A 26,421-nucleotide genomic window follows, 5' to 3' on the forward strand; every position below is an offset into this window, starting at 1 on the left:
TAAAATAGGGCTATTGCACAAACTTCCTGCAATTTCTTCGACTACTCCACGATGTACAAAGTCAGAAACTATACACTTCAAGGCTTGCTCACCATCAACTGAAATCTTAGATTGTGGAATTTGTGGCAATTTAACTCCTGGTTTCAAAACAATTTTAACAGGCTCAATTTGAATTTGTAAAATACCAACATCATTGTCGTCAACCACCCAGAAACACGCCGGACCTTCACAAAATTCTGTCAGCAAATGTCTAGTCAGAAGCTGTGAGGCAGAAAATTGCTGAGGTGAAATTGTCAAACGCACTCCATCCGAAGAACAATGAATTACTGCATTTAATTCCTTCAACAGATTAAACCCCAACAAATTCTCTCCACAGTTCGTTGTGAGACGAAATGGACAGTAATCCGTGAATGGACCCAGTGAAATCGGTATCGGCAGAGAAACCGGACTAACCACTGGCGGACCAGAAAACCCTACAGAAACGTTATTCTTCCCTGACAGAGGAATGTCTTGAACCTGTGAATGATCAATGGAACACTTCTGTGCTCCTGTGTCTATCAAAAATAGATGCTTCCTATTCCCCACCATCATCTCAATGTAGGGACCTTTCTGATTAACGGGAATAGGCATCAGTTCCAGACCCTGCTTCGGGCTGTCCTAACAAAACAATATATCATCGAAGATAACATCTTCAGAGAGATAGACAGTTGAAGGATTATCAAAAATATTTCTGCTATCTACACTAGGTTGCTGATTATCTTGCTAGAAAGACTGATCATTTTGAGTGAACTGGCTCCTCTGGATCGTCTACCCCTGACACCATATGTGTTATTCGACCTTTGCTGGAGGATCGGGCATTGTGTTGGCCAATGACCCACTTGTCTGCAATAAGCACATTGGTTCACGTGGACAGGACCCAACGGCATATGACTTTGTGGAACAAATTGACCTCTAAGCTGTGCATTTCCGCCTCTAGGTCCTCTGACCATCTGTTGTAATAATACCTTGGTTTTTCGATCTCCCCTTTTCTTTTTGATTCTTTCTTTTTCATTATTGACTCTATTCTCGTAATACTGAGCCATATGCAATACTTCAGACCGCGATTTGGCTTGCCAAGCACTCTCAGAAGTCATAATTTGTGACTGGATATCAGGCAACCATCCACCCACAAATGTATCCACAAACAATGTCCCTGACTTGGTGCTCAAATCTTGTCCGCTAAAATCTGAAAATACTTGTTCGAACTGATTAAAGAATTCGGTAGCACCCTCAGATTTTCCTTGGGTACACGCAATGAGTTTGTCGCAAATAATCCTTCATTCTGGAAACAAAGTCTTTAATTTCGGAACTATTCTATCTGGCAAAGTCAGTATCACTTGCGGTGGTCTTTCACCAGCTTTCCTTTCTCCATCGAACCCAACCAAGTTAACCCACATGTCACCTAACCCCGCTGGATCATCTACAGTCCTAATCTGTTTCCACAAATCAGCAGGTAGGATCACGGGGAACAACAAATCTATATTGCCCAAAGTAAAAACTGACAAATGCAGGACAGATTCCATTTCTTTGTAAAACCCTGTTGGATTCTTCCAAATGTCTGGAATCGACTGTCTAATAGTATTCACTTCCTGTCTTGAGAACGGGACATGAACAAACTGTGATGCATAATGAGCTTCAATATCGATGGCTGCTGCACCTGTTACAAAATTAGCCGGAATCTCAAATTTGGGAACGAATGTCGGAGGAACCTCTCTCATAGGCAGCTGAGAAGTAGGCGACTCCGAACATTTACTAAGCAACAGAGCCAAATTGAGCACTAAAGTGGTGGAAGCAGTATCAACACAAAAGCTCTTTTATAAATATTCAATAATTCTGCGGGACAACAAACCTTTTTCTTTATACATTCATCCGGCAGGTATTCTACCATTACCTGTAACACTTTCCTCTGCATTTCTGGAGTATACTGACTATACATATCATATACTTCTACGGGAGATATCGACATATCTGAAATCCATCTAAGCGCATCCCTCGTGCAAATTCGCGTTTCTTCCCTCGTTGACTTACAAGGAGGAAGGAACCGTTTCTGCACATAAAAAGCATCCAAACTATCACCATCTATTTCATCATTCTGTAACCATTCTAACTCCCTTCTAAACTCAAAAACCCTCTCGACATGCTCATGTACTTTCTCCGCAGTATCCCTTGAATAAGCTAAAACATTCAAATCTCTCAGCCCTTGTGGGACATCTGTGTATGTCAATCTATTCCACATTACAGCCAAATGTATCCCCATCCCCTCAATAAAGACATTCTGATCGGGAATACTTTCTAGATTAAGGAGTGTAGCTAAGACAGTAATTGTTCACCTTTCTCTATACATTGCTTAGCCCATGCTTTCAAATTTCTCCTCTTTTCTTTGGAAACTGTGTTCCACGTTACAATTTTTGATTCAGCACTCGTCCCTTTATCAGCTACAAGCGGAGCAGAACCACTTGGAAAAGAGAGCGTAGATAAATCCTGTACATCAGGTAGTGGAGACACTACTACTGGCAATAAAGACGGATTTACTGGAACAGTAGCAGTCGGTAAAGGCGAAGGTACAGGCAGAGGAACAACAACAGGAAGTGAAGCAATAACTGGTGGCAGAGGAACAACAGGAAGAACAGGAATTGCTACAGGAGGAGGAGCAACAGCAGGAAGAGGTAAGACAGCAGGAATAGGTACATAAGGAGGTGGTGCAGTGGCACCAGGCCTACGTTCATTTAAGAGTTTATCAATTAGCTCATCTGAAGTATGAAAATCTTTAGACTGATATATTTTCTGTATACCAAGTTGAAAAGCCCTATCCATGTTTCTAACAGACTCTGACTGTCTGTTGATCATACAATAATGCCTTTTCTGAGTTTGACATGTGATGTGCATGCTTCTCTTTACTCTTAAATTGCTGCATAGCTTCCTTTTTCCAATTTTGTATTACATCAAATGCTGCAGGTCTAGCTTTTTTCTTTAACAATATGGATTCTAAATACTCTATCCGAGCAATCTCAAAACTACCTTTGACTGGCCACTGAAGTTTGGGAGCATGTCTAGTTTGTCTATGCCAAATATCGTTGAATACTATACTACCAATGCTGTACTTACAGCCGGGGACCCCTCCTGTGGTGCCGGACGGCCAAATTCCAAAGATTGTCTATCTCTGCAGAATAACACCCTGAAACAGGCAGACAATTTCCCAGGCATGTCAGATTACTGGTGTTACCTGGCACCGATTGTGCTCGCAAGTACAATACTACAACCAAATATCAGGATACTTAGGAATCGGGCTACGACTCACCTGATTCAAAGGACAAAGGGAGGTCCGATCGGATTACAAAGGACAAAGGACCCTTGTGGTTGGTTATTTCGGCAAAACTGCCCGCCTCGATATATGGACCCTCGCCAAGATGCCGTCTCGGACCGCGTGCTCACCGTCCAGGGATCGGATCGTGCAGTACTGTTGATGTGTTGCATCTCATCCAAAAAGGGGCCCCCTTTTCTCACCGTCCGATCCCGGTCCGATAGCCGCGTCAACTCTTCAACGAGGTGGCATCAATCTTGAGGGTCCCTATTAGGGTGCAATCTGAAAGAACAAAGAAATATCGAGGCTGAGTACCACAAAGGAAATACACCAATCACAGGCTAAAAGATTCACAGATCTTTTATTACTGTACAGTTTACAAAGCAAAACAGATAGCTATCTGGCCCCAACACCTCGCAGTGTGTACCAGCCGACACAGTGAGGAGAATGAGGTACTGGACATCGAAACATTTGTACTTTTATACAATTCATGTAATATTGTCCAGCCTCTCTACAAATTAATAATTCGTGCTCTAGAGTTTGTGCCTAGTTCACATACAGATTATACAATATTATGCAAAGGATTACATAGGTTTGTATTTTCATGGAGACACAATAGCGATATATGTTCTCGGATCGCGCGATAAGCCTTGTTCCACATTCCTTCACAATGCAGTTCAGCCAAAACATATGTTTAAGGTTTGTTCTTCATTGTCCCAACGTTTTTACAAGGATGAGGCCTGTGAGCGCAGACAACACTTAGATGACAGTTCATATGAAGCGCAAGGTCTCTTTGCTTAATTAAACAGTTGGCTCTTGGACAGCCTAAACATTAACAGAGCTCAAAGGTCGGACGGCTTGGTTGCAAGTCGAAAACATCGTCCACCATTTTAGAACAAAGAACACACGAATGGAAATCAAAATGGTGGATGAATCTTAAAATGGCGGTGAAGTTTAACCCAAAAATCGGGACTTTGCAATGCGGTTTTCTGTGTAGCACGAATAGGATTAGGCCAATGTAAATACTAAGGAGGCACTATATAATTACCGTTTTGTATTGTTTTGTATTGTTTATTTATTTATAGAGCGCACCTGGCCGTTAAGCAACTGGGCGCTTACAGAAAATAAATCTTGGGTTGCAGGTACATAAATAAGTTACATTTCTTATGTTAAAGGATCATATATCAAGCATTTCTTATGTTACACTGTCGGAAGACTTACATGTGAGATATGTTACATATATCAACACGTTTCTTATGTTACATTGTTGGATGACTTACATGAAAGATATGTTACATTTACAAATGTTTACAAAAAAATATACAGAGTATTTGGTACAGTTGGGGGATTTAGCAGTCGTTGGTGTTAAACCAGAGTTTAACGTTAGCTTTGAACACATGGAAGGAAGGGGTGGCTCTAAGTGCATCTGGGATGGAGTTCCAGAGATGAGCTGCTAGAACCGGGAAGCTGGACCCACCAGTTCTTTTCAGTTTAAAGTTGGGGACTTTGATGCTGTTTGAGAAGGTGTTTCTGATGGGACGTTCAGAAGTGTGCTTTGTGAATTTTTCTGTGTGGTATGCAGGAGCTTTGTTGTTCAGACAATTGTGTGTAATGTTCAGCCAGTTGACGGCTCTTCTATGGGCAGATATGTGTTGCCCTTTGGGGATTCCTAGGGCTGTTCTAAGGGCATTGTTCTGCAGGGTTTGGAGTTTGTTGATGTTATGTTTACTGGTGCCTAGGTACAGTGCATTACAGTAGTCTAATTTGGAGAGGATGAGGGCTCGCACTATGGTGGTGCAGCTATCTGTGGAAAGGTATGGTTTGCAGGTGTGGATAAGTTTGCAGGTGTAACTGGTTGCTGAGGCTGTAGCATTTACTTGCTTGTCGAGGGTGAGAGCTGAGTCTAAGTAGAATTCTAAGGTTTTAACTTCCTTGGCTACCTTGATTTTGATGCCATCGTTTAACATGTGGGATCAAGAACCATATGCACCAAATGCTGCATCACAAGCACACCCTGTCTCAGACCATTATACCCCAAATTTGACACATGCATCAAGTTATCCATGCAGAGACTGACAATGCTAGCAGACAAACTATAGGAGTAGAAATTCCCAGTTGAACAATTGCCAGGCTGGAAGAACAGTCAAGCTGATACGTTGTGACTACCTTACAAAGAACCCATGCCCAAAACATTCTTGATGGAGGAATGTGCTGTGGCAGTGTTGGAAGGCATTACAGTGAGGACATTGAAGTGATAAGAGAGCAGATTGAGGTTATGAATCAAGGCAAAACCTCCTAAAAGATCATAGGTTCTGTCCGGATGGCCGGCCTGATGAAAGGTGCCTACCCGTTGCTTTAACACTATTCAGGAATGATAGCTCCAAACTTTCTGTCATGTGTGATGTTTAGATGAGAAACAGCCATGTCGCAAAATTGAGACCTGTGGTCATGGACAACGCCCGTGAAGGAAATGGTAGGATATATTTACGGGCCAACAATTAATGCAAGGAGTTCATTCCCTCCAACCCCGAATCAAGAGTGCCACACCAATTCAGCAATGACTTAGATTTGTTTTTATTTTCCTTTTTCTGAAATCACTATTTGGATGTTTGGTATTTGAGAGCTAAATGCTGACCTTTTGGTCTGATATCCAATAGGTTGCTTTGCAGTATACAAGGACAATACGTTTTTGTTCACAACTTTTGACAAAAGCCTTTTATGATCATGGTGACATTATAGAGAGTTTTACAATAACAAATATGTTTCATGAATATAATAGTGGCAGACGGGTTCGGGTTTGGACAATATCCAAACATATGCACTCTCTTCACAGGGCCAAGGGAATTCTACACCCATTCTTTATGCACTCACATTGGGTGGAGCAACAATAGAGGTGAGCACACTAAAGGTACAGACTTTAAAGCACTATGCATGCATCTAGGCACGCACTACGAATGAGCCCAGCCAATTCTGCAGACTAACAAACACTAATACGTTGGGAACTTGCCCACAGTGGAATCGTGAACTATAAGTGCATGCAAGCTGCACAGCTCACATTATATCAGAATAACAGCATACACAGTGCATCTTTCTTTTGGCAAAAATAAGGTGTTACTGTTACTCATAGAGATAGCTTCTTTTTTCTTTTTTTTTCTCTTGCTCATAATCCTCCCCTTGCCATCCCTATGTGTCCCTTTGATTTGCATACTCCGCCTATGGCATTGTGTCTTTTTTCAATGATTTATCTTCTTTGGACTGCTACAAATGTATCGATGCAATTGGTTTGCATATGTTATCATTAAACTCACACCTGATTATATCTTGTATCACTTTTTGGACCGTTTGGCCCGTTTTTACTTTATGGGACGGTACGTCATATGGCATAATTACAATGGCTGTTACTGTTCTCTTTGGCTCATTATGTTTGGCTTATTCGAACGTATTATAGAGAATTACTGCCCTGTTTTGAAAAAGATCACAGAAATGTCGAAACAGAAGGGCATTCATTTTTGATGCCTCATTGATTTTCTATATGATAACCAGCGAACCCACTTCTTGGAGAGACTAGCGCCATGCTCGGAGAATAGCGCCATGCTCGGAGACTAGCGCCATGCTTAGGCACTCAACTATATTAACTTGGGCTAAGGCTTGGACATACCTTACAGTACCGGGAGACAGCGAAAGTCCACTTCTATCAGATTTCAACGAGTTAGCGCAGAGTGAGCAGCACTACACCAAGATTGTTTGTAGCCCATTTATAAGCTGGTGATGGAAAGTACCCCACAAAACCCAGGAGTCAAACGCACCAAACACTGCATAAGGGAAGCATACTGGTAGCCTCTAATGGCAACGATGTAGAGAGAGCTGTTGGTGAAAGCACTCAATGTTACGCCGAGACAAAAGGTTACAACATAGGAAACCTCCATTGCAGAATGGGGTTACTCCAGGGCACCATAAGGTCAACTAGAGCTGGATTGTATGGGTTCACTTGAGCAGATGGAGCCTGACATCCACTATGGAACAGTGATGGATTAGCTCTCAAAGTGGACAAAACCTTACACTGTCCACTGATATAACCACATGATTCGAGAATTTGAATTTGAGAGTTGTTTTCAGGAAAGAAGGTTTCCGGCAGAAGTGGTGACTTATGAAGTAGTTCAACTGGTAGCCCAAGAAAAGATAGCATCATTCGGTGAGTCTAGAATCATCCAGCTCAAGGCTGACTTTTAAAACCCACCAGTGGAAGGGGACAACATGTTCACAAAAAGTATCCTCAAACTGGTGACACCATACTCCAAAACCCCCAAACCGCCTGTCCCGGTAGCAATGGAAGCCCACAGACTGACACCCAGCGCTGTCACACGAATCATGCATGTATAAGTAACGAGGGGGAGGATGGTCCACTCCAGTCAGATTTCTCCCTGGAAACCTAACATCATAGAGGAGAGCGATGTCTCAGGACAAGGCCCATTAGAGTCCGCCAAGAGGAAGCAAGTCAAACAAGAGCACCTCATGACCAAACACCATATCAAAATCTAGCCAATTGGGTGAAAGTGAAATTCATCTATACAACAGAAAGACTTTCTCAAGGTGCACAAGCAATGAGAGTGGGCAGGAAGTACATCCTCACCAAAGATGGCACAGCTTGGAGAATTGAAGACAGGAGCCTTCTAAGGAAGTAAGATCACCTTGGGCGAGGCAGGAATGAGATTAACTCATGGTAAGTGGCCTGATCAAGACTGTTCTGCTGGTCATACCAGAGACTCCACTGATGCTGAAACGGTAAAAGGAAAGATTTAGGGAGTGGGGGAGCAATCTTAGAGCTTTAGCTGCCTTCGGGCCGATGGTGATATGATGCCACTGGTGGTAGTCGTCAAGTGGGTTTGATGATGCAGGCTCCCAAAGTGTTCAAGACAGTGAAACAACGTATTCCATTTGTTTGAGCAAGGGTCAAGCAAGAGAATAGATTTGGATGGGTTGATCCAGCGTTCATGATAGTGAGTTCAATGGCTCCAGCAGGTCGGGCTTGTTCTTGAGTCGGGTGCTCCCACAAAGGTCAAGTCTGCCTTTTAGATTGTTCAAGACATTCCCGTGCACCGTCTGTGTTGCTTCAAATGTAGCAAGCGATTGAAGTTAGCTTAGATTGCCACACGCAGCACCACGCATCCTATGGTGGATCAAAGCTGTTGATTGCGTTTGAAGCAGCATGGACATGACTCAAAGTAATTAAACAGGATTCGAGATACTCTTGGGCTGTGGCTCTGGGACAAGGTGCATCTTTCTGATGCACTCCCAGTCCAGGGAGCGTGACTGGAACCTTCGGGGGTTCCTTCATCTCCAGTGAAAGAGGACGGTTTACAGTGCAGCTTGGCAAGCCCAGATGTTCACTCCCAAGGTGCCCTGGTGATGGATAGGGAGCAAAGCTTCCCTCGGCCTTGAACGAGTTCTGGCTTTGCCTGTGTGGTAGAGGACTCTGGAATGGACTGCACTCCCAACAGATGTGTAAGAGTGTATTCTTCTACTTCACAGTTTCAAAAGATTAATCAAAAAGGGGCAGCAGAATGGGACATAGCAAGCCTGCTGTAACAAGTCAATCCCTGTCGTAGGGACACGTGAAACGTGCCTTCTGACATCATATACAGAGTGTTTTCCTGCAGCAAATGGTGGGTAAGGAAGAAGAGAACTCTGTCATGAAACCAAGATAGTGGGACCCCTTCTCCAGCCTATCTTTCCTCTCTGTCAACTCTATCAACACCCCTTCCCCATGCCTTCTAACTTCAAAGCCCCTTCGGTGTGCCGCCCCTTGCTGTGAGGCTGGATTTGTTATGTCAGTGCTGCATTTTAGGTACCAACACCCAGGAGATCTTCTACATAGTGGTCCTGAGGCTTGGGGGGGAGATGTTACCCTTTCTCCCTGGGACGCAATAAAGGCATCATCCTTGCTATTGTCTCACTGGGTTGCTTGGAGACAACCAGGCTAGCAATGAAGACACATTACCTAACACTTTGGGCCTTGTCTCACAATGAACACTTGCATGATTTGAAATGATTTTGGCTATAATAATAGTGTGCCGCTATCAGTCACCATAATACAAACATGCATGGCTTATATTTAGAGATTACCCTGCCACCATACTGAATAAGCCAGACAATTATTAAAATTTAGAACAGAGACTTAGAAAGCAGCCATTAGGCATGCACATGTGACCTTTAAATATGCCCTGTTCCACTGGAGAGTAAGCACTGAATATGTCCTATACTTTTGGCATGGAACTTCTATGCTCGGGCTGGGAGGGTGTCTTTTCGACAGGCCTTCATTTCATATATGGAATTACCCCCAACATTTTATTACAATAAAAAGCCAAAAAAGAGGGGTTTCACACCCGTGCCATATGGAATTTTCTCAAAGTAATATGGTCAGATTTCTTCAGACTATTAATCAATGGCCATGCTTGTGTGTGCGCTATAACTCTTTATAGAACCCTATGTGTAGCTGGTTCATCTCAGGAAGGCTGGCCTACCAATGCACACACCCTTCTTTTTGAGCTGCATAGGTTTACATTTGCACTTCTTTTGTCTTTGTTTTCAGACAGTACATTTAGGATTATTTCTGTGCACCCTCTTATTCTCTCCACCTGCAATTGATTTATTTTTTTCTGCTGCATTTATTTTTCTATCGCTTCAGTGATTTCCTGGCCAGAGTCTCACATTAAAAATGGGAATGCCACCTGTCCTGATATCATCCATTAGTGTCCTGCCCAGATGTTGAGTTATTTTGGTCTTTTATTTACTTTCAGCTTTAAAAGTAATACAGTATGGGATAGCAGAGAGGGTGCTTACTAACAAGAGATGTGTTTCTGGTTCATGGCCTACTGCATCGGATTTTGGGATAACAAATATATTTTGAGTGTACTTTTTTCAATGGTGTTTTACATTGTCCAGTGCAGCAGACCTTTAGATCCAATTTAAATTGTATCAGGGCCCGGTGGGGGCGTGACTTAGGCCTCTCTGCTAATGAGGAGGCCCAGAACGGGTGCTTTACCACATGGTAACGCCTTCCCTCTGAGCCTTCTCAGAGCAGGAGGTCACATCTCCCCCGCTGGGTTCTCAGGTAAGTGCTCCCCTGTGCTGCACGTCCCCATTCCCTCCACACCCTTTTTTGCATATTTCCCCCATCCAACCCCTCACCACTTAGGTCGTGCAGCCTGATCCCTCGCTGGCACCGGGAACAGCAGTTTTGTGAATGGCTGCCATGGAAAGTGAGAAGGGAATACGTGTAGTCCCTTCTCCCTATTCCATGGTGGCCATTTTAGTTTCTTTTTTCTTCTTTTCAGTTGTGAAATGCCAACAGCATTTCACAGCTTCTATTATTACCCCGGTCCAACGGGCCTGGATACTAATAGCAATAATCCCCTCATTGGGGTGGGGTGGCATTACCGTTTCAGGTTTTACATCTCCAAGAGCCACCACGGATCCCCTGGATTTGCCCAGTGCTGTAGGAGATTGGAAAGAATTAGATGAGTTAGATGCCCTGGGTGGGGTAGTGGGAGGGATCAGACCACACAGTTTGACTTAGGTTGATTACGGGGATGTCACTCACTGTGTGTGTCTAGACTTGTGTTTCTCTCTGTGTTTGTTGTACTTGTGAGTGTGTGTGTGTGTATGTGTGTATGTGTGTGTTTGTTTTTGGGCTGAGGGCTGTGGGTCTTTCATTAAACGTGCCTTCCCCACTTGTTACGCTCACCTGGTATCCACGGGGACGCCACCCAGCCAGTTGGTCGTTGGTGCCCTTCCTAATGATTCCTTGGTGTGGTCTCAGGGTCTATGGGATTCTGCCTGGTTGTCGGAATCGGTGGGCTCTCCGTCCTGCTCTCTGGGCAGGGGCGCGTTGTCTTTTGTGGGCGCGGACGGCCCAGTTACTTCACTGACTGCTGCCCTTGTAGTGTCTTTCAGGTAGGTCTTATTGCGATTGATTGCGCCGTAATTCTTGCATGCCTTTTCTCTGTTCTAAATGTCTCTTTTTTATCTCCCTAGGAGCACGGAGCGTCCGCTTGGAGAACTGGATATGCTGGCTCTCACTGGGAGATGATGGCGGGCTATAGCACTGTGATGCGGTAAGGAGGCGCTTTGCGTAGCGCAGCGATGTCTTGTCCTCACTGACCTGTGCTTTTCTCTTTTCGTAGGTCGTGGTGAGTTCCCACCGCAGATGGAGTCCGGAGCTATGCCGGCCGAAAAGCAACCAACCAGGTAAGTCTTTAAGCGCTTTGTGGTTGTAATGTCTCCACTACCTCCTTTAATGATGTCTTCCTCCTTTTCTTAGGTCCTTCGATCTGGGCGGTGAACTCCACCAACAGAGCTGCTCAGGAGCTGCGAGCAGTGAAGGATGATGAATGCAGGTAAGAGTCTGCTGCTAACGATGTTCTTGGTTTTTGTGCAGGTCCGGAATTCATCAGGCTCGTGAGAAAGCTGGATAACGGAAAGACATCCAAAGGAAACAATTCAAGAAATGTGGTATCAAGGATTTTATTAAACCTGATACTCATTTAATATATCAAACAAATCATGATTAAATCTGCACTTGTGAAAACAATTTACATAGCAGGAAGCAACTTTTATTAAAAAGAACACATCTATATAATAAAAATCATCTTATTCAATCATCCAAGCATACAACCTCATCCATCCATTAGACAAACCACTCATACTAAACACCAATCAATATACAATGTAAAATCTATAAGAAAATTCATCACAGTTGATTCATCTGAAAAATTTATAGAAAGAATATGAAATCAGTTTAACGGGCCACAACAGGTAACATCAGTGGCATAGGCAATTAAGATGGGTCCCAGAGTTTTTTGACCACGACCTCATCTTAGTCCAAACAGCTGGACACGGTGAGCGTCACGTTGCTAGAAGCAAAGTAACGCGAAGCGTGTTGTCTTGTTCGGGTGTGGTTTAAATAGCCACTGTAAAGTAGTCCAGGTAAAGTAGTCCCTAGGCCACCACACCCAAAACACTAGACCGCATAGCTTGGTTCTATGAATCAAGCTATGTGGACGCCTCCATGTTGGATGAAAGCCTAAATAAAGTAGTTCCTCAAGCAGATATCTTTCCTTACTGATGAGCCTGGCGCCAAAGGCGCCAGGACTGGTCCCAAGAGGGCCTGAGAAGTGGATGCCAGGCCTTATTAGTTATCCAAGCCCTGATTCCACCTGGCCAATGGGCTTGCCAGTGGGGATTAGGGCTGAGGGTCGTGACATCACTGTGACGAATTGCAATCTGGCAAGGGTATAGAAGCCCTGACTTTTTTATTTTTATTAATTTTTTTAATGATGCAGGTAAATCCATCTAAGAAAGGGTGATCTGCTAACAAGATCCCCCTTGTATAAGCTCCATGCCAAAAGAAAAGTGGCATATGCCCTGCTGCATCAGTCTCCTGATCTGCAGTGCCTGCTCTTGAGTGGCACAGGGCAGGTTCAATGGTCACAGGTGCCTTCTTGACAGCTGCAGTGACAGCCAAGTCACTTCAGGGCTTCTGCAGTAGAAATATGCACCTCTGTTCCCAAACAACAACTCTATGGGTGTTACTAGTCTAGGGGCAGTTGTAAACTTTAAATATAAGCAATACCTGATTTTGAGGTATGGTGGTTAGTATCTCTCATAATTATTAAAGCCACATCAAATTGGTATTATATATGTGTCAGCACTTTGAGCCCATGTGTCACCCCTGTGGAAGGATTGTGTGTATTCGTATCAGACAGCCTTTCACTGCCAACCTGCAGGTCAAGAGACTGAATGACTGTGCATCTCCTTTGAACCTTTGTGAGGTCTGGTAACACTTGTCTCCAGCAGGACAGTCTCACAGCAGGAGCTATCCTGGGAAACAGGAATTGAAGGGCACACCCTTTGGAAATGAACTAACCTCACATTAAGCTACTGCATACCAAAAGGGTTTTTGATGCTATGGACAAGGGAAGGGAGCAGGGTTAGTGTAAACATAGGGCTTTCAGCATAGTTAACAGAAGATTACACTATTGTGTTTCACTCTATACCACCCTTTCCTCATTGTACCCTCAACTTCTTTTAGAGCAAACCACTTTACATATGATGTCTGAAGGTGAGGATCACTTGTCTCAAGGACATTAATTGGACCTGTGGGCTTTGTCTTATAAATGAGGGAGTCTACCACTCCTTCTTTGATTTACACTTGAACAAACACCCGAGGAAGAGTTTATTGGACCTCTATTCGGAGAGTTTACTTTCCAAAGCCCTCCGCCAGTAAGGCGAAGACTGAGCGTTCAATGAAGAAGCAGGCTCCGCTCCCTAACCATCCCCAGGGCCCCTTGGTGATTACCTGCTTTTATAGAAACACTTGCCACTCTGCCAGCCTCATTAGTAACCAAGACCTCACTGCATTTGATGACCCCTGCTGGTGGTGCCAGCCTTCCACATGTTTTGGACCTGAGCGCAAGGACCAAACCTTGTGTTCTTGACATCAAACCTCTGCGAGACATGATTTGAGACTGTTCACTCCATTTGAACCAAAAGGACCCATAGTTGCTGCCTTTGGCACTCACTTGGTATCCAAACTAGTGTACTGCACTCTCAAACAAGTTCGGCACCACACCAAGCCAGCTGAGTTAGTAATTGCCTCGGCTAAAACTAGAAGCTCATTGCTTCAACAGCCATGTTAGAATCACTTTTTGAATGTACAGCATCTTTGCTGCCAATCCACGACGACAAATGAGCTGACCCTACTGACCTCTTTGAAACCGCAACCTTCTAACGCTGCATCAAATCATCCTAACTGTGCATCTAGTCACCATCATATTTGCTGTCAAACGGACTGTCATACTGACCCTGGTGACCCTCATGCACTCCTTCGAATACCACTTTGAAACGCAGAAAACTTCATCTTGACCCCAGCTCGACACCTGCTCCCCATCTGCCGGAACAATGCGAACGCTGATAGGAGACTTATTTGAACTGTTGGCACAGTACAGAAAAGGCTGGTCCAACACTATTGAGCTGCCAAGAACAGTGAGCAGTGGAGTAACTTTGTTGAAAATGTTGGAGGCACACGACATCTAAAGGGCAGGGGCCCCTACCAAATGAGAGGGACAAAATGGTTTGCCACAAATGTTGGGGACAACACACACCCTTGTCCTCCCCTAAAATTACACCCACGACAGCGAGAGGTATTATTTACTGCTAACTGGCCACTTGGTCCATCTTTGGGCCCTATAGTCATGTGAAGACACCTGTAATCCTTTTTCTTGCATCAGGTCATATCCTTTACAAGCACTGTGGTTCTTGATAGCCTTTCTTACCCTGTTTCATGACCCAGAGTTTTTAATCTTTCTAAGCACTCCCTTGTACAGCCCCTGCCCCTGTAAGTGGTCTGCCGATCCTACCTGCCCGGCAAACTATCGCCCGATCTCCATCACCTCTTTCCTGGACAAACTCTTGGAAAAGCTGTCCATCTCTTAGCTTACTCTCCACACTGAATCTGTTGGTTGTCTCCATGACCATCAGTCCTGAATACCCATGAAGATCTGCTCTCTAACCATGATTCCAGCATTCCTTCTGTCCTCATGCTCCTTTATCTTTCCTCTGCTTTTGACACGGTCAACCATGCCATCTTGATCAATCCACTTGTGAGAACCTGGGCATCACGGATCAAGCCCTGTAGTAGCTGACCTCTGTTCTGTTGAACCGCCCCTCATAGGTCCAACTTGGTCCCTTTCTCTCTGCCACCTCTCTCTCAGCAAGTGACCTTCCCCACGGCTCTATCCTCTCACCCCTTTGGCCCACCTGATCTCTACCTTCTCCCCTAAATTTTAGTGTTAATGTGGATGACACTCAGCTTTCCTTCAGACTCCCCACAGCCTCCTCTCCTCTCTCGCTCATTCCTGTCTATCCATGATTCAGGATTGGTGCACCTCCAAAGATCTCTGCCTTAATGCCAGTTAGATGGAGATCCTTCTCATTGGGACCCCTGCCCCTGCTTTCCCTCTCTGACTCTGGCTGCCCACCTTGGGCCCTCTTCCTTCGACCTTCTTGTGAGGCAAATAACATTGGTATCATTTTTGACTCCACTCTCTCTTTCTCTCCTCACATCTCGGACGTCGCCAAGAAGTTCCACTACCAGCTGCACCTCCTCAAAGGGACTCTTCCCTTTCTCACTTTCCCTTTGAAGCACAGTGCCTCCAGAGCCCTGGTTCTCTCTAGGCTGGATTACTGCAACAGCCTCTTTCTCAATCTGTCTTTCTTACCGCCCTCTGCAACAAATCCAGAACAGGACTGCAAGAATTATCCTTGCCCTCAAGCCAGGGACCGTATCTCTACAGCCCTGAAATCTCTCCACTGGCTCCCAGTGGCTGCAAGGATCAAATTCAAGACCCTTTGCCTTGTCCACAAGGCTTTTTGGGGCTGGGGTTGATAGACTACATCCAATGATCCCTTCCAAAATACCTTCCTTCTCAAGCCCTTCGCTCAGCTACCTCCAAGTCTCTAAGGGTTAGATGCTTCTCCAGGCAGAGAGTGGGAGAAGATCTCTCTCCTCTGCAGGTTCCTCCCTCTAGAATGCCCCCCTGCCCCTCTAAAACCTTCTCAAAGCTCAAAACCTTCCTCTTCTCCTCTGCTTTCTCTCTCTCCCTCCCCTGCTCACCTACCTGACCTACCTGTCTGCTGTACCAACTGGTTGCTTGGCTAGCCTCAGAGTCTCACTGAGTACCAGGCTCTTTCTTGATCAGTCACCCTTGTACTGCCTCTGGGCCTACTATACACTTAGGGGCTGTAACTGTAACCCTACAGTCCCTTGTTCTCCTTGCACTAACCAGAGCCGTGCCGCCCTGGCTGCACTTACCCAGAGCATTGCTGCCCCGTTTTCCCCTCCCCTCTCGCTTGCACTCCCCCCCATTGCCATCCTGTTTTCCTCTCCCCCTTCCACTTCCCCACTCCCTTTCCCCTTGCACTTCTCGTTCTTGCACTTGCAAGATCTGAATGACACAAGGCCTAGTAAGATCGTTTGCCTTGTCTTCCCTCGCTTGTCTTGTTGCGCCTAGAAACACTTGTGTACAGGTGCGCTATACATGACATATCATATCATATCTTTTGCATATTTTCTGTTCTTTCCACAGGGGTGGGTTTTTATGGTGTGTATATATATTTGACTGTTGTAATTCGCTGTTTGAGATGCCACTGGATCACATTCACATCCCTCTTGAAAGTATAGCCTTCCCTCGGCCCACGTTACCATAAAACCAAAGGAGCTACATCTCTTTACCCGTGCTTGTTTCATCTTTATGATTGGGAACACTTGTTTTGTAGAAGTGTGAATTCTGAATAGATGGTTTAGCAACTGCGTAACTGTACACTCCTGCAGGGCAAAAGTTCTTCCCACCCAAATCTATCAGTTTTGAGTTTTGCAATTGCTGACCACTACACTCACTCTGCAAGCTGCCATTTCTACCTGGGAACATGTCCAGCTCAAAATATCATTCCCTTAATGGACGTAGTCCTGTGCCATAGAAACGTGTCAATAATCTTACACAACACACTTAAAAATAAATCAAAAAGCAACATGAGCGGCCGTGCACTGCAATCATACTGTAAACAGGTGGTCAATCTGTGGGCACAGTCCTGTCGAAAAGAGCATTGCATGCTGTAAATCGCTGACAGGTTAACTCATGTTTGTAAATCAGGTCCTAAAAGTAAAGAAAATGTGCAGGTCCTGGGGCCTTTGAATACTTGTCTGCGAGCGGATAAGGAACCGGTGTGATAATAAATATAAAATGAAGATAGCAAAAATGAGGATATACAGTCTTAATTGAAAACATTTTCAGTGAAAGATGTTTAATCGAAAATGTTTAATTTTCCTTTTTCATCCACAAAATCTTTCAATGAATGATTTTCTTATTTAAATGTTTGGGTGGGGTAAAGGGTTACATTTGGAAAACGGGATGGGGGGCCCCACAGTAAAAAAATGTATATATTTGAGAATGTTTGGGGTGTTTTAAAGGGCAGAAAACAGGAGTTTGGGGGGAACCCCCAAATAAAAAAATAAAAAAATCGGTAGATTCGATATTCACATTTTTGATGAAAAATGTCAATAATCTACATTAGATGAAAAGACATGTAACCAAAAATGAGATCATCAACAGCCAATCTTTTGTCTTTTTTAAAGCTGTACTCAACCCCATAACTGTCTGGTTTTTGCATTAAGGACAGCATTTATTACAGTGCTGTCCGAGGGATTTTGACACTACCATTTGGGAAGGTTAACCCTCTACGCTGTACTATACAGTGTTCCAAGTACATGGTGTGCACTGCTACCCCCACCCCATTGAAACCAAATGCAGTACTAGTGTTGTGTACATTTGCATGGAAGTCTCAAACAAAGGCTGCAGACCAGAGCGCTGCTTCTATGTACTGCGCTCTACAGTAGGATGTAATTTACAGGTAGACTTGGCAACACTCATCAGGGCAACTGCTGATACTTTGCTTCTAAAGATTCTGTTAAAAATGTGAATGCCACCTGGCAGAGCTAGACAAGAAGATTCATTATGGGTTTGCCGGCATCCTGCCAGTAATTTTGGAGTGGTAACGGCAAACGGACTTACCATTACCGGCACCTGATATCCCTGTATTTCTGGGATATTCTGGGTGCCGGCAACAGCAGTCATTCCCCATTCCATAGAGTCCCATTAGGTGGGGGCCCAATTTACCTCCAGCTCTTGGAGTTTGGTGGTGAGGGAAAAGTGGTTGTAATGGAATTGTGGGATGTTTTTACCCATGCATCCAAGCCCTACAATAAAACTGTGCAGTACTGGCATGGAAAACATCATGATGGCCAGAACTCCCCAGAGAGTGCACAGGGAAAACATGAAGAATAGGCTGCCACCCATTTTTGCCTATATTGTGAGCACAGGAGGGCACTGCCTAAAACCACCAGTGGGCTACACACACAGTAGCCTGAAACCATTGGGAATGGCAATGCTGATTGAAAAAAAAAAGCAACTCAGAACTGTGGGGAATTCATTTTCTTAATCCCAAAAATGGTTGCATTACCACTACTCACCACTATCAGAAAGCCGGCGTTTTAAAACCACCAGACTTTTGTGTAAAACTGAACAAATGAAACAAAACCAGACCAAGGAAAGACTTGCTAAGAGGTGGATACAATGTAAAACTATATTCTGAAATGACTTGAAGGAAGTAATTATTTAATGTATATGTAAAAATTGTCAGTTTGATTTGAATGTAGAAAACTGGGAACAAAAAGTGACATTTAGCTGAAACCTGGCTTAATGAAACTGGATTCTGCCTGACAACTACCCCCGACAGGAGTTGAAACCTGTTCAGCCACTCCCCTTGCCAAAAGGAGTTGTCACCTCTCTGATTAGATTAGGGGTGGAGCAGCTGGGGACTACAGGGAACAAAGGCCTGTCCTGGACTCAGGCAAATGTTATATTGGGGGGCCGTAAAGTGGCTTCCTCTTAGGGGAAACTGGGAGGGGCAGTGACTCTGCTAGCAGCTGAGCTAGGGGGAAGTGGATAAACCAGTTATTTCACCCTGTGATGTGGGAAGCCACACCCCTTTTTGACCAGGGCATAATTTTAAAAAGATAGATAACTAATAGTGCGGACTTGTCAGAATTATATAAGTAATATCATTATTTTTGTGATTTTTCTGTGAACATTTTGAGAGGTGTTAGGACCCTGTGGTGTATTCTGGGGAGTTGCTAGCGGAAAATAGGGTCTCACTCCAAATGTCTCCATGTTAAAAATCTGACACTTCATCAATTAATGTCCATACTCCTTGCGCACATGTGTGTAATTTTGGGTAAATGTCCGATATTGCAAAACCAGTTAAAAAGCGCAAAATTTTGTCATTTTTGAATGCAAGCTCCCAGGAAGATCAGAGGCGGACAAGCATGGACCATAAGGAATATAAAATGTGCACATGTAATTTCAACAAATTGTATATCTGGGAAGGATGTATTTGATTCAAATATAGATTTGTGGGCAAACTGACCAGGGGAGGATCCTCTTACCCATAAACAGACTTCATCATGCTGACAATCCATTTCCTTCCCCCAATCATGGGAGAGGGGAGAATTGGGTCAATGACAAGTAGAGAGGGGCAGGCTTAGCTAGGCCCAGGCACACACCCATTTTCAAAACACATAAAAAGAGACTGCTGGGACAGGTAGAGACATTCAATTGCATTTGCTGCGGAGCATGCTGACCGACGACTTCACATCCAGAGATCCTACACTTAGACTTCCAAGCTAAACAGAGGCCACAGAACTTTGAACCAAGAAGGCCCACTGCAAGCAAAAGTATTTGTCAGCAGGCATCAAAATCAGAGATCCAGAGTGACCCAGACCGCTGTGAGCAGAACCAGAGAGCTGACCCAGATCACTGTGAAGTGTCGAGACCAGAACCGGAGTCCAGTCCAAAACCTGACCAGATCCGTGGCGAGGCCTATTTCAAATTTATATTGTGAGTACCTAGCAGAACTGTGCAGAACCAATCTCTTAGTTAAAATAATCTAATCCAAACTATTTTAACCTAAGTAGAACTGCCTCCTAGAAATCGTGTCATCTGTCATTTTTAAAGCTGCAAAACTGTCACCTGTCAATTCTGCAGCTGCAAGCTGTCACCTGTCATTTTGAGTTTTACTTTAAATCCGAAAAACGACCTTTACAAAATCGTTCATATCTCTGGAACCGTTTGTCCTAGGAACTTGGTTTAACTTTCCTCTGAAAGCTTAGAATCTCAACCGACTTGCTACTCCTTATACATTTGCCATAATCACGATTCACGCACTCGCGAATTTTGCCGCGATTTGCGATTTGGCCTGATTTCTTTACCTGTAAAGAGATAGCAGCTTTTTGCTTTCCTTTGCTAAAAAACGTTTGCCTCTTAATAACCATCCCCGAATCATTGCTAAAGTGAGCCTGAGCTCATCCCAAGTATCTCTCACTCACCCTGAACCTCCTAAAGGAAATTAAAAGCATTTTCAGCATATTTCTCACTTCATTGCCACCACATTCAAAGCACTTGGGCCTGTGTTTTAAAACTCATACCTGTTTTCTCTAAGCTTGCTGGGGTGGGAATTGAATTTCGTATTGTCTTTGATTGCATTCCTGAGAACTGTGTGCTCCTCTTTCCATCTCCTTCCATTTCTTACATTGCATAGGGGAGGGGGGTGAATTGCCAGAGAAAAAGTGATTATCTTATCTTTTGCTAAAATCATATCAAGTATTTCTGTACTGCATTTTATTCCTCATTGCTTTTCCCTTGAAATTAGTATTTTTGCTACTTTATCCATCCTACACCAACTCCTCATTGATTATAAAGAAGTGTGCTAGTGTCAGATTACCCATTGTTGATTAACATTATATTTATAAGGGCGATATCGATTATTAATTTATTATAAAAGCGTGGTATCTATATTTTGTTTTATTTCTCAAATAAACCTTTTAAACTTGCAAAACAGAACTACTTCTTGGCTCAGTGGGGTCAGGGGGATTCTAAGAGAGGGGTGTTATATAGGGGTAGTCATCCAGAACTCATGAACTGGACATAAAGATATATCAATAAGGGTTTCCATTCAGTATCCCAGACTAGGCATTGACAACACACCCACTGTTTAAACATATGTTATACAACATTACTCTACTGTCACCACTGTATATATGACAGCTAATTTGTACATCCATGTTACTATCGTTACTGACATACAAGCTTCTATGCCTGTTGTATTGCTCACTGCCACGTAAACTTGTATTCCTCAACTATTTATTAATAATGTACAAATGTCGGCCACCTGTTTGGTTCATTGTTATGTTAACGTGTGTCATGATTCCTGCCCCTCATGTCCCCAGCCCTCCAAGATGTCAGGCTGGAGCCAGGACACGATCACCTACATGGCCCTCAAGGGCCTCTCCATCCCTCCAAAGACCCACTTGGAGTCAGACTTGGCGCTTGTGGCACCAGACTCAGTGACTCGCATAGGATAACATTGGGGATTGGACTTGTAGTGCATTGATGGGGACAAGATGGATGCCCCCACCCCACATATTTCGGTTCCCAGAACTGCATGTGCAGTCTAGTATTTTGGGTGTGGTTCAGCCCAGAGACACCTGGGATACCCAGAGACTATTTAAGCCACGCCCAGGCTGAGAAGCATGCTTTGCGTTTTCTGCACCTGCAGTGTGACACTCACTGTGTTCGGATCGGTCTCCAGTAGGCCTGCATCTTTCTTCTGCGCTCAGCTCCTGCAAGAACAAGAACACCGTTAGGAACAGCCTTACCTTGCGGCGCTTCTGCCCATCATTCATCACTCCTTCTGTTCTGCGGGCATCTTTGGCGGTGTCATTCCCATCCCGGCACACCGCTTCCTAAGGAAAAGGGAAAAGAACAGAAAAAAGGCATTAGTAAGCATTCAGCAAATCTTCGCTTATTTTTAAAGACTGTACAAGCTTCAGACGCTTGCCTGAATCCCAGCCCCTCTGGGGGACTCTGTCTCCGGAACTTATCATCCATCTGCAAGAGAGAAAAGGCACTCCAGGTTAGGGTGGAAACACCGAGAGGCGTTGCATACCGCACTTACTCACCGCATTTCTTCTTCAAAACCGGCATCCACTCTGAAAACGTTGCGGCACCTAAAAGACACAGAAAAAGAACTCAGTTCAATACAAATACGAAAGGGTCGCATTGCGCATGGCGCTCTCACTCACCTTCAGTGCTACTCATCTCAGCAGCACGTCGCCATCCATCATCGAAGGAAGGAAAGGAACGAAGTTAGAGAACTGTTCAAAAGACTCATTATACTTACCTATCGTACTCTTGCCAGTGAAGTAACTAGGCAGCAATGAGCCTGCATCAATCAACGCGCCCCTGCGCTGAAAGCAGGATGGAGAGCACACTTTCCAAGAAAACAAGGTGAGCTGTGGATCAAAGGGAAGGGTTGGAGTCCGGGGAAGAAGGGGTTCACGCACACAGAGACAATAGGGAGTTAATCCTGTGTTTCAGTCCAGTCTCCAGTCGAGTAGACTCCAGGGAAGGGTTTGAGGTCATAAGAGGTAAGAACAGGCTGAGTGACGTCCCCATGGTTACCAGGTGAGCGTTACAGAACGCAAAGCCTCACTTCAAAATCCACCTGGGCGTCATGGAAACGTCAGAAACCGACCAGTTAGCCCACATGTTGGGGAAGCTACGTTCCGAAGTACATGCAGCCAGGCAGGAGACCAACATTCTGAGGAGAGAGCTGATAGTAACCAAAGAACACACTGATGATTTAAGCCGGCAACTTCTCCAGTCACAAGCAGGGCATGCACCATTGCCGGGAAGCATGCCCTCGATACCAGCACCATCAGCCAATCCCGTTCAGATAACCCTTCCTGGGGCAGTTCCCTTGGCCCCGCTCAAACGATTTACGGGGGATCCCAAGAGGTTTGCAACGTTCATGAACCAGTGCCGCCTGCACTTCCTCTGTAGATCAGGGGCCTTTCCGAATGACCAATCACAGGTCGCTTTTGTGCTATCCTACCTGAGTGGTAGTGCCGCAGACTGGTCTGTACCCTTTGTGGCCCAAGACGATCCTTTGCTGCATGACTTCAGAGGCTTTCAGCAGGAGATGGAAAAGCTGTTTGCCCGTCGTACTCATGGGCAGGCATTAGACAACGAACTTCTGTCCCTACGCCAAGGGAATCAAGACCTATTAACATGCATAGCCACTTTCAATAGACTTGTAGTTGAAGCAGAATGGCCAGTGGAGAAGATAACCACGTTATTTCACCAGGGGCTGCGGGGGGAACTCAAGGATGTTCTGGCACAAGTAGTGAACCCCCTGAAAGACTGCTCAGAATTCATTGACCTTGTTGTTCAACTGGATCTTAGGTTGCAGGACCGAAGAGCAGATCGAACCAGACCGGACCCTCACCCTATGTATGTGCTTTCAAAGGACAATATTGCCTGCACAACGGAAGTTTCAGGAGAACCAATGCAAATCGGGGGGTCAGATCCCCCTTGACTAAAGCGGAAAGGGATAAAAGGAGACAGCAGTAGTTATGTCTGTACTGTGAAAGGTCAGGTCATTTCCTTAAAGAGTGCCCTGAGAAGCCACCGAGGAGGTCGGTAGGGGCCATGGACAAGGAAGATACCATCAAGGAATCGGAAAACTCCCCAGCCCGGCAAGTGTAGGGGTCCACTTGTCGAGCGAAGAAAGTGAACTACAGACCTCCCATTTTGCACTATCTGTGGTCTTGATCAATCACCAACAACCATCTCGGATGCACGCAGTAAGAGCGTACATTGACAGTGGAGCTGTTGGGAATTACATCGACCAGGTTCTTGCGGCAAAGATGTGGCTTCCGTTACGCCCTAAATCAACCACCGACACTGTTACTACTGTCGACGGCACGGAAATAGCTTCTGGTCCAGTATCCCAATGCACTGCAGCTTTAACCCTTCTGTGCCAGGATGGACACCAAGAATATATCGTTTTCGACCTCATTAAGGCACCACAGTTCTGGTTGATTTTGGAATGCCATGGTTGCTAGCTCACAATCCTCGAATCAATTGGCGAAAGAATTGGCCTTTCCCGAGACTTGCGCCCACACATGTTATCGCCAAGAGAAACAACCAATAGACACCAGAACCTCCACGCATGCGACTGCGGCAATCGGCACCCTACCAAGTGAATACCAGGACTTTCAAGATGTCTTTCAGAAAGAACAGGCTAAAACCCTGCCACCGAATAGACCATACGATTGCAAAATCGACCTGATACCCGGTGCACAAATCCCTTGTGGGCAAATGTACGCACTCACGGAACCAGAAAACCAGCACCTGAAGGCCTATCTTGACCAATACCTGGCCAATGGGTTCATCCGTCCCTCGAAATCTCCAGCAGCCAGTCCTCTATTCTTCATACCAAAAAAGGAGGGGGACTTGAGAACGTGCATCCACTATCGCACACTGAACCAGATTACCGTAAAAAACCACTACCCCCTGCCACTGATCCCTGAATTGCTTGATCAAGTCAAAGATGCCCAAATCTACACAAAACTAAACCTGAGGTGGGCATATCACCTTGTTTCCGTAAAACAGGGGGAAGAATGGAAAACCGCTTTTCACACCAAATACGGCTTGTACGAATATCAAGTAATGCCCTTTTGCCTTTGCAACACGTCTGCAGCATTTCAATACTTAATGAACGATGTCCTACGGGAATTGATTGATGTCTGTGCTCTAGTGTACATCGACGATATTCTAGTATATTCGTCATCAAAGCAGGACCACGTTAAACACGTCCGATCCATATTGGAGAAACTCTGTCAACACCAGCTCTACGCCAAGCTCGAAAAGTGCTCATTCCACGTCTCTGAGGTGGAATTCCTGGGCTTTATTCTCAGCCCGAATGAAATCCGAATGGATGTACACAAGGTAGATGCTATCCTGAACTGGCCATCCCCAAACTCATTCAAAGGGGTTCAAAGTATGCTGGGTTTTGCAAACTTCTACTGCCGGTTCATCCCAGGATTTTCGCAAATCGTGCATCCCATCACGTCATTGCTAAGGAAAAGCAACAAAAAAGTTCCAGTGGACAACAGAAGCCGAGGAAGCTTTCCAGGAACTCAAAGCAAGATTCACATCTGCCCAAATCTTACGCCACCCTCGCCCTGATCTCCCATACCTGGTGCAAACGGATGCCTCAAGCATGGCTATGGGAGCCGTCCTCTCACAAAAGGACCACGAAACGGGCCAGTTACACCGTGTTGCCTTCTGGTCGTGTAAATTCACACCCCCTGACCTCAATTACGCTATCACAGACAAAGAACTCGTGGCCATAAAGTCAGCCTTCAAGGCATGGCAACACTACCTCTTGGGCGCCAGAGACACAATCACCGTAATAACTGACCACCAGAAACTCCAGTACCTAAAAACGACAAAGGCCCAATCCTCACGACAACTACGTTGGGCTCTTTTTTTTGCTGTATATCACTACGTGATTATATTTCGACCAGGGGTGAAAAACGGGAAGGCTGCTGCCCTTTCCCGTATGGGGGTGGAAGAGCAAGGGTATCAGACCCCTGACCCAATAGCAATGATCCCGAGTGACAAGCTCCTAGGAATCACAGCAACCATAACTCAGAAAGAATCACATGAAGAAATCCAAAACCTGATGAGTCCGGAGCAATTACAAGCGTGGAGTGCACAAGGAGAACATTACATGATAAAAGATCAGTTGCCTTATGTCAGGAATCGTTTTTTCTTACCAAACCAAGCACTACGAGAACAAGTCATGTCCGGTTATCATGATTCCTTGATCGAGGGCCGCCCCGTAATTGCTAAAACCCTAGCCAAGGTAAAATGAAATTATTGGTGGCCCACATGGATTGAATTATCCAATTCATCCTATCTTGTGGAGTGTGTGCTCAAAACAAGTCATCCAAGCAGAAACCGGCTGGGCTATTACAACCATTGGAAATCCCACCAGCACCCTGCCACACGTTGTCCCTCGATTTTATTACTGACTTACCACCCAGTCAAGGGTTTAACACTATTCTTGTGTGTAAAGACTGGTAGTGGGTGTCTGTACTTCCGCTCTCTATATGGTAGAGGAGAGGGACAGAAGACCCCAGCAAAGATTCTCTATTACGGTAGCAAAGGACGAGCAATCAAGGCCTAGCTTCTCAGGAGGTGATGCAGGCTGGTTCTTAAGTACAGTGTAGTCACCGAACCCCCACAAAGGAATGTCCACACACTGTATTACTGAAAACACAGTCTTTATATAATTAATATTCAAAGGTATGTACACGATCACAATAACGCACTTTGTACTCGGAAGTCAATAATGATAAATATATACAATTCTAAAGTGGTACCATCCATGTTATCAAATCTCATTAAAGTGCATCAACTGTATGGTTAAAATGTCACACAGATCAATAACGAGGAAACCAGCAATAGAGATAGGAAGGAACGTAGGATGGTTGAAACAATAGGCAGAATGCTGGCCTCATTACCTAGACACAGTTCTGTGTGGAGATCCCCCCACCT

This window comes from Ambystoma mexicanum, chromosome 5p, assembly GCF_040938575.1.
Source record: "Ambystoma mexicanum isolate Mex_15411 chromosome 5p, UKY_AmexF1_1, whole genome shotgun sequence".
NCBI lineage: Eukaryota > Metazoa > Chordata > Amphibia > Caudata > Ambystomatidae > Ambystoma > Ambystoma mexicanum.